Source organism: Momordica charantia (assembly GCF_013281855.1).
Source record: "Momordica charantia cultivar OHB3-1 chromosome 10 unlocalized genomic scaffold, Mcharantia_2.0 BLBB01000010.1, whole genome shotgun sequence".
Lineage (NCBI taxonomy): Eukaryota > Viridiplantae > Streptophyta > Magnoliopsida > Cucurbitales > Cucurbitaceae > Momordica > Momordica charantia.
Window position 1 is genome coordinate 15,164,795 of NW_028275158.1, and position 10,151 is coordinate 15,174,945.

The window sequence follows — 10,151 nt, forward strand, 5'->3', positions numbered from 1 at the left end:
AGACTGGGCTATGGATTTACAACTAATGTATCAGGGTTTTAATCTCATACATGCGGATGATTCTACTATTACTCTCCTTGTTAGGCCTTTCGTGAGAGCATCTGCCAAGTTTCTCTCAGACTTCACATACTCTAAGGAGACTACTCCGCCCTTTAGCAATTGTTTCACAGCTCCATGTCTCAGGCTTATATACCTCTTCTTGCCATAGTACACATTGTTTTTGGCAATCCCTATGGCAGCTTGTGAGTTACAATGTAGGGACACTAGCACAGATATCTACTAGTGGAGCTTACCTCATCGTTATCTGTAACCCAATTTGCATCACAATAACCTTCTAACACAACAGGATATTTGTTAAAATGCAAACAATAATTCATTGTACCTCTCAAATATCTCAATAAACGATGAAGAACATTTCAATGTTCTTTACTAGGATTATGTATATATCTACTAAATCTACTTACAACATATGAAATATCAGGTCTAGTGTAGTTCATTAAAAACATGATATTACCTATGATCTTTGTGTATTTAGATTGAGATACACTTTCACCCTTATTTTTGTTAAGACTTATGCTCGCATCATAGAGTGTTCTAACAGGTGGTTTGTCAAAGCAATCAAATTTCTTCATTGACGTAAGGAGAAACCGTTATCATTTTATCTTATTTTAACATCAAGTATTACATCAACCTCTCATAAATCTTTCATTTTAAAATGTGAAGAAAGTAATAACAGGATTCGACACCTATTTGTCTTTGTATTCCCCTACGTCCCTACGACCTGGCTGCACCACCGTATTCTTCTGAGCTACTTAAAAGAATGTAGACTATCCCTATAAACCAACACGAGTTGATTGAGCCACCGAAGAGAATGTGCCCTTGCTAGAATAGTTAGTGACTATCAATTCTTTTAAGCATTTCTTGACTATTCTTCCATCATCTCAAGATCCCTCTTATTCGGATGTCGTATCGGTTCATTCATGTAACCTTTCTCTCTACCCGGGCTCAGATGATTGTAACGCCCCCGAATTTTGATAACTTACACGATGACCATTACTAAACCTACTTGCTCCATACTTTCCTCCAGGGCATGAAGGCCACTAAACGAACCTAAATAATTTAGCTTCTTGTTTGCTAATTCAGCTTTTTAATTACCCAACTTAAACCTGTAAACACTGCACTTGTCAAACGAACGAAACAACTTGTCCTCCGTGGACAAGCGACACATAGCTCTCCTATTTAAGTCAAAATAAAACTAAATCGAGTAAACGACGATAGACAAACAACCTACTCGATAGAAGCATAACCCTATAGACAAACAACCTACTCGATAGAAGCATAACCCTGCAAGATAATAACAAAACAACTAAGCAAATAAATCCACCATGCTACCACTGAACCACTATGATAATAACACCAAAACATAACAATTAATTCATGCTTCAACATTTCCAAGTTAGCAAATCCAATAACGTTAAACATACTCCCTAAGCTTCTCAACGAAATCAAATGCCTAATCTTTACAGGAGTCCAAACTTAAAGGAAAAATCATCTAAAAGATTCTAACAACTCCCTTAACTTTACACAAATCTATACTCAAAATAGAGGACATAAACTAATTCAACCAGAACTCCTAACAACCTATTTTAGACAAGTTAAATCTAAACGGAAGCTAGCTATGGTCCTTCGCGAGTCTTCTCCACAGCATCACCATCATCATGAACCTGATCTTCACCTGAAAACAATAATTGCGGGATGAGGGGGGCATATAAAATACTCAGTCAGTAAGTAGGTGTAACGCCCCGCGTTCTCGGGTATGTTTATTTTAAGATATCATTAATGCCTTTGGAATTTTTCCAAAGCAGGTGATTTTAATTCTTGGATGTTATAATTTTGGAGTTCTAATTTTGGATAAATGAGAATCTAAGTTTAATTTAGATAGTCGAGATAAATTAAGTTTTCAAATTTTGGAGAACGATTTCTAATTAAATCTTAATCTGAAGTATTGGATTTAATTTTCTCTTTTGGTGTCTATTATGGGGTTTTAATTTTAGGATAATATCCAAAATTTTTACAAAGTGGGCCTCATTGTTTAAAAAAAAAAAACCATCTTCTTCCCTCTTCCTTTAACCCTAGCCGCCCCCCCTTGTGGTTTCATTCCCGTCGACCACCCACCCACTCTCTTCTTCTTCTTCTCCGGTTGGCATCCCACGGCAGCACACGATCAATAGCAGCAGCGGCGAACGGTGGGTCGACCTCCGCGACGACCTTGAACCAGCGGCGGCAGCAATCCTCGAGCACGACACGAACGGCGGCGCCTTCCCAGCAAACTCGACGACTGGAACGGCGAACGGCGACACGAATAACCCCTCCACGTGCGGCGGTCTTCGAGCAGCGTCGGTGGCGACTCCTCCTCCGACGACAGCGGCGGTTTATGCACCAGATTCGCGGCAGCTCCGGCGTCCTACACTAGTTCCGGCGGTGGCGCAGTGCGTTTTGCAGCGAACCCTCACGAACCCGACCCGGTGACCCGTGCCCAGACCCGCGGCGTCCCCATTCCCCTCGGCGTGTCGTTTTTTGGCGCCCTGTACCTGCAACACGTCTCTCAGACTCGGACAGAAGCGACCAGCTCGTGTTCGGCCCAGATTTGCGGCGTTTTATTCCTCCCGGTGACTTTCGGTGTTGACCCACCATTAATCGGACCCAAACCAGCATTACCCATCGCGTTTTGACATTGGAACGACAAGCCTAAGGCCATTCGAAGTCTATTTTGGGAACACGAATCTCCTCGGCGTCTACCCATTTCAAACCCAAGAGGTTTACTGTGAGTTAGTAGGTAACGACTCACCTAAGCTTAGTTTCAATTATGTTTAAATGTTCCTAATTGGCTACTAACCTCGAGATCGTACTCTTTTCTTTTAGGAAGTGTTCAACAAGCTTAGGAGCTTTAGGACAATTGTTTGTAAGTATACAAGGGGCGTGTGCGTGCGTTATTGTATATTAGTTGGTTTCCATTGTGCTGTTTGTGATGTTTAATATTGAATTCTGATACGCTGTTGTGCTAGATAACTCTCGTTTGTGTTAATCTGTATGCTTGGTGTAGTGTTGTATATTCGTCGGTGATAATGACGGAGTTTGTTTTGTTAAACTACTGAAAATGGTTGTGGAATGATGTATATTAACTAAGGGTGCTCGTTAAATGGAATTATTGCGATTATGTTTTCTTTATGATGTGAGCGTGCTGGTTAAGTAAATATATATAAACGTTTCTTTATGATGTGAGCGTGCTGGTCCGAGTCATATTATTTTCTTATGAGATGTGGGTGTAATAGGAACATGTTTTCGGACCCCGTGCGCAGGATAGGGGTGTTGTGGAGTTGGTTATGATAAGGAACGTTGGATTCTTGTGGAAAGTGTATAGGTGAGTGTCAGGGCCTCGGGTATAAATGGTCGGGGGCTGATACGTCACTAATTGGGTATCGAGGCCTCGGGTAAAAATGGTCGAGGGTCGATGCGAGGAGTCTTTTGAAAGGAAAGCTATTGGGGCCTTGGGTAAAAATGGTCAAGGGCCAATAGATTGTAGAGACATCGAGGCTTCGGGTATAAATGGTCGAGGGTCGATGCAGTAGTGTCGGGGCTCTGGGTAAAAATGGTCAGGGGCCGACACTACCAACAGAATAGCCTTGGAAAGCTTGAACAGTTGAGATGAACATAGAGGTACTTGAGGTGTTAGGGAGCCACGTGGCCGGTAGTTGATTGTACATGGTTGTGGTTAGTACCGGGTCTTATAATGCGTGTCTATAGTTGATTGTATAATGTAATGAAGAACATGACTATGTATGTTTTTTTTTTTTTGACTTTTGAGCATGATGTTTGTGTGTGGTTGATGAGGGCTACTTACGGAGTATATTTTATATACTCACCCCCCCTCTGCAATTGTTGTTTTCAGGTGGAGATTTTGTTGGCGACCATGGCGATGACGTGGAGGAGACATGACGAGAGAGGACCATAGGCTGCGTAGTTATTTTCGCTTAGCTTAGGTTTAGATGGTTTATGCATTATCGTTTTGGCAATAAATTACTTGTCCTATTTGATTGTTGGGAGTTTCCCACCTATTGTTTACCTTGACTCAGGATAGTCGTTTCTTTAGTTTCTTCCATTCATTGAGTTTGCTTAGCTGGAATAATGGATTTGCCTTATGGAGTTGTCCACGGAGGACGTTTGAATGGTAATTTATAGAATTGATGTTTTTTTTTTGTTTTAATTTTGGTGAATTGATCAGAGTTGGAGCTTTATTTTATATAAATATTTCACAGGGAGTTGTTTATATCAAGTTTAGAGATAAGATTTGACAGGGGATTTAATTAACGTTACCTAGAATAATGTAAAACGTTATGGGGCGTTACAGTAGGCCTCTTCAAGTACACACAAACAACACACTCAGTAATACAACATTCGTTACAAAATATTAAATTGACAACCATGCATCAATAATCATAACACTCATTAACCCACACATGCAATCAAAGTAACCCCGACCACAAGGCCCACTAGTAGCCCTCACTAACTATATACACAAATAACATGCTCATAATCGCAACTATCATCAAGATACGATAGCTAATAATCATGCAACGATAGGTCATAACAGTTATCAATAAACACACACAAGCATACAAGGTATCAAGACTCACGTAACTTTGACCACACGGCTCGCTGATCTCTAACTCTTCCAAGCTACTTCTAACTCATCATACTATGTTAGTCCTCCAAGTCTAACTCTTCGAATCGTATCGGCCCTTGACCTTTTTTGTACCCAAGGCCCCGACACTTCTCTATAAAAGCTTGGCGTTCAACTTTGACCTTTATACCTGAGGTCTCGAACTGTGCATTGACCCTTGACCTTTTGTACCCAAGGCCTCGACGTCTACTAGGCATATTGGTTCTACTGCCCATCAAATAGACTCATTATGCTGACCCCCGACCTTTTGTACCCAAAGCCTCGACACTCATCTCTACCAAAACTGGCCTATTGACCCTCGACCTTTTGCACTCGGAGCCTCGACACTCAGTAGTGACGTAACAGCCTCGACTATTGTCCACGAGGCCATGAAACCTGTCTATCATCTTATCATTATACGATAGACCACACATTCGAATCATAGTCCTTTGCTAGCATTCTATCACATAATTCCCAAGTCACCCATAGTAAGGAATTCGAATAACCAAACGACTATTCTGCATTTTCACTTCAGACAAATCAAAGAATAACAAACAACTACTTCATTCCACCACTTCAGACAACTCCAACTAATCCCTCAAAGGCATCTATAAGCCATTCACACATCTAATTACAGCATAAATTTTCAACATGCTTTTCATCGTACAGAGCAAAAGCAATAACCCAACAACTTCCAACTAAGCAAACATAAAACTAAATAATATAAAACACACACATGCATTTCATCTCAAACATGCTTTCAAATGTCAAAGATTAATCGCTTCCAACCATACTAATCAAAAACTTTCCAGTCATATCCAACAATCAAAAGCAATACATTCTCATAATGTATATAAAAAAGAACAGCAACATGCAACCCAACAATATTCACTAGTAGTTCACAAACCACGCCTAATGATTTCAAAATACATGTTACATTAATATAATAAAATTCAGCATGAAACCATTCCAATAACACTTAATAACGCACGCACCCGCCCTCGTGCGCTATTTACAGACAACCACACCCTTAAGTTTTGCGTCAATCTCAAACATAAGCATTAAAAACAAAAAAACAGCAAGTTAATTATACGTTACAGCCTTCAAAATCAATTCTAAGAAGGTTTGAAGGGTCCGTTATCACCAAATCGACTTCGTTTGAGCGTGGGTAACTTAGATCGAGTTTCGAACAGGTGTAGGTAGGTGCCGAATACCACAAAAACGCCGCTGTTCGCGTTTTTCAGTAGGGAAAACACGCAGAATCCACTATCGACGTTGCTGGATGTTGAAGACAGGACAAGGGCTGCCGACTCTAGGCTACCACGGGTCGTGGGTTGCTATCAAACAGCCGAGATGACGCCACACACCACCGTACCGCCACGAACACCGCAAACCCACCGAACTGACGCACTTGGTACGAAATCGCTGTTGGTGGCTAAGCTCGGGCCACCGTGGGTCATGCGAAATGAAGTTTGGTCGCTGGAGCTCGCGAGGAAGACGTCGGAATCTGCTGTAGATCTGTGGATTGGAGGCTACCGAAAACGTGTAGAGAGATCTGAATCTGACCTTGCGTGGTGGAGCTAGCCTTATGAAGGGTTGGTGCGTGAAAGATCACCATGGTTGCTTGGTCGCGCCACTGTGCACCGCTGTTGCCTGATTCGCCGATGGGGAAGGGATGGTTGAGCAGCTAGGGTAAGGAAAGGGAGGAAGAAAAAGAAAGAAGAAGAAGAAGCAAGGGGAAAAGATGTTGGGTTTCTTTTAGTTTTCTTTTCTTTTAAAATGCTTTAAAACTAAAAAGCAAACATTCCAATTTTAAAAGAAAACCCCTCAACTTGTTTTAAAACTAAAGCCAATCTTAAATTTTAAAGGAGGCCAAACTAAAAAAACCAACGGCCCAAAACAAGAAGCCCAAACTTACACGTTAATAATTAAGATAAAATTCACAACAACTCAAAATAAAAATAATTAACTTAAATTCTAAAACTCAAGAATAAAATGAAAAAGGGAAATTTAAATTTCCAAATTGTTGGAATAAGGTTCAATTTAAAATCTCTTCCCAAAATTTGAAAACTTAATTTATCTCAACCCAACAAAATTAAACTTAATTTTAATTTAACCCAAGAGTAGAACTCCAACTTAGAAATTCAAGAATTTAATTACCAACTCAAGGGAAAAATCCAAAGACCGAATTTAAATCTTAAGATAAACTAACTAGAGTACGCGTCAATCCGGAGTTGTTCGGAGAAAATGGTTGCTCCACTTGTTTTTCCTAGACTAATAACAGAGCTATGTTTGCAAGCAGGGGTGGAGGCTGATGATGAGGATATAGTGACGCCTAAGAAGTTGGCCACATCCATAAGGAGAGTTTGGGGATACTTGATTGTTCATGAGGAAGATTCTTCCACTACCGCTGCAGATCCCTAGACCTGAGGCATCGTTACGAAAAAATAATACAATGAGTTAAGGCCGAAATACGATCTTCTCTTGGCTACTCAACACGCCACCTGTGAGTTCCTCAAGAAGCTATATGGTGATGGTGCACCTTCTCTCCTCGACAAGCTTAAGGTTGGCTTGCCTTCGTCTTCTCGACCAATTGGCGATGATTCTTCGGATGATGATGATGATTAGGGGAGTACCTCTCTTTCTCTTTGCTTTGGGAATTAAGCATTTGTGGATCTTGATCTTGTATGTTTTTGTGTTTTTAGTTTGCTTATTAGTTGTTTAGGTAGGTTTAGTCTTAGGATAGTTTTTGTGGGATGTTGTGCTGTTAGTAAGAAATGTTGGTTGTGTTTCTGCAATATGCTTTAAGTTCAAACTTTCCATGCTTCCTTGTTCTAGCTACAAGTTTGTCCTTAGCTTTTTCGATGACATATTTTCTAAACTATCAGCATGCTCATCTTTTTAATTAAAAGCTTTCCTTTGTTCTTTGTTGTTGTATCATGTCAATGAGGATATTTAAGGGCCTGAATAGGTTAGATTTTCTAGTTTTATGATCAAACCATAAGTTATTTTCCACTTTTTGTTTGATTATACAATCATGTTATGCTTCTTTTTATTTTGAAACTTAAACTTTTTCATTACTTTGGAAGCCCTTGTCCTTTTGTGCCAAAATTTTGCATCTCTCAAAAATTTTCTACCTAGTGAGGACACTGTTTTCCTTAATTTTGGGGGGACAGTTTGTGTTTTTTTGTTTTAGAAAGAAAATGCTTTTTACGTTTTGAAAAAGAGTAAAAAAGAAAATGGAAGCAATAAAAAAAAAGTCGTATTAAAAACAGACATATGGAAGGAAAAAAATGAAAAAAGAGTCCAAGAAAAAAAAGAAAAATAAAAGTGAGAGAAAGACAAGAGTGGTAAGAAACATGAGCCACAAGAAAATGCACTTACTTTTTCTCGACTCCCACTATAGACATTCGTTTATCTTTAAATGGGTGGCGTTAGCATCTTGGAAGGTAGTAGCCTACATATAAAGGTGACTTCGTGAAAATAATTATCGATATCATTTTATGCCGGGTTGCTACCTAAAGAGTTTCTATGAGTGGCTTGGTTAGAAACCGATGTTAGTGAGTGGAAAATCTCAGGGGCTAGTAGCCGGTCCACGTGTTTTCTTGATGTGAACTTTTGAATCAAAACAAAAGTGTGCATATTCCTTGGTTTTGTAAAATGTTTTGTGTTTTAGAAAAGAAGAGGATTTATAATCATTTTTTTTTTTAAAACAAAGAATGGTTCATGATATGTTGGCTTGAGATTAAAGTTAGGATGTTTAGCTTGTGGAGTCCTTCCTGAGACGAATATGATTCATTTACTTAGAATCTTTGAATTTTTGATCATTCATCTTTCTAGCATGTTGATTGTTTTGGATTTGTTGTTGTTGTTTTTGCTTGAGGACAAACAAATGACTAAGTTTGTGGATGTGTTAAGGTTGACTTTTTATTACAAAAATGTGTATCGGTAGGCCTGTTTGACCATAAAAATGAACTATTTCCCATCATTATTAGCTAAAAAGGCTTACATATTCTTAAAATAAAACATGCATAGAACATTTTTGGATAATTTGCAACATATGGTACTTTAGGAAAAATGTGAGAAAAATGTGATCAAATTTGGAAGAAAATCACTGTTTTCTGTTTTGCAGGAATTGCTCCTGGCGCAATTTTGGTGGTAAACTTTCCCAAAACGTGCGTTCACTTAATGAAGGGCAAGGGAGTCATTTCAAATGTGTTTAAATGAAGTAAAATTGTGAGTCCAAGCCCAGGAGAGGTTGTTGGGAGAGTCTTAGGACATCTCCTCCTAAAATGGTGGGAAATTCAACCTCTTTGAGGGCCTATACAAGGAGCCTCTCCCCCAACACTTCAGCATCCCTTTTTCCATCTCAATTTAGTCTCACATGGCTTTAATTTTCGTTCTTAGCTTTGGAGTTTATTGGAGTTATGTTCTATTTGTTATTTCCTTGTATTTTAACATTTTTACTTATTGTATTGCTTTTAATTCAAGTTCTTACTTTCGTTCTTCATCTATTATGTTCTTTTTAAATTCTTAAGCGAGTTTTCACTCCCCTCACGCTCGAAAGAGAAGAGAGTTAAGCTAGAACACCTTGTACGTCGTTATTATTCATTTACATTCAATGGAAATTCATTATATTATGTTTTCGTGCATTTTATTCCCTTTAATTATGCACTAATTTAGTTATTGACCTCTTTTTGAAATGCCTTAGCCAAAATGATTTGATTTCGAACATGCTCGGGATTTGCCCACTAGGAATTTGATTTATGCACTAAAACCCAAGTCTGAGGAGGGTGGGTTAGGCAAAATAATAGGAAAAACCAATATGAGATGTGACTTAGACATAAGCATGGTCCTTGACATAGGCTTTCTGACCCATAAATGCAAATGAGTTGATAAATACTTTATAGGATTGTAATCACACATAGAAATATGATTGTAGGTTACCCTAGGCTCTGCAGCAACCAAAAGAGGTTCGTGAAAGAGTAGAACTCATATTCCCAAGATTAACCAAATTGTGGCTGGTGCATTTTCCCCAAAGGGTGTATCTTCCATATGTTACATCAAAACTAAGGTAGAACGCAGAAAGGTTGTGTTTTATAAAATTGCTTGATATTTGAAACTCCAAACAAAAATTGTTGTCACCATTTTCGTCATAAACCACAATTACATTTTTGAACTATTTCACTTTATTACTTGATTTTGAAAGCACAAGTTCCTGAGGATTCGACCTTGGATTACTCCTAAGTATTACTTGTGACTGTGTATGCTTGCACGTGTCTCTTATCTTTTAAAGGTAGAGAAACTTCCAACAATCACTTATAATTGGATCCCACAATCCGGATTCTCGACCGAGAGACATAGCGAGGAAGATCAAGTGGTGCTGTCTCATTGGGATTACACGAAGAAGAGTCTTCAAAGGTAAAATCCA

General features: G+C 39.0%; 1 long non-coding RNA gene across 1 annotated transcript; it reads left to right on the top strand.

Moving 5' to 3' along the window:
* The first annotated feature begins 2,084 nt into the window (after positions 1-2,084).
* LOC148208643 (uncharacterized) lies at positions 2,085-4,264 on the top strand. The gene is made up of 3 exons (XR_015788538.1): positions 2,085-2,836; positions 2,923-2,962; positions 3,950-4,264. It is a non-coding gene; the product is annotated as an uncharacterized LOC148208643 (long non-coding RNA).
* The last annotated feature ends 5,887 nt before the right edge of the window (positions 4,265-10,151 follow it).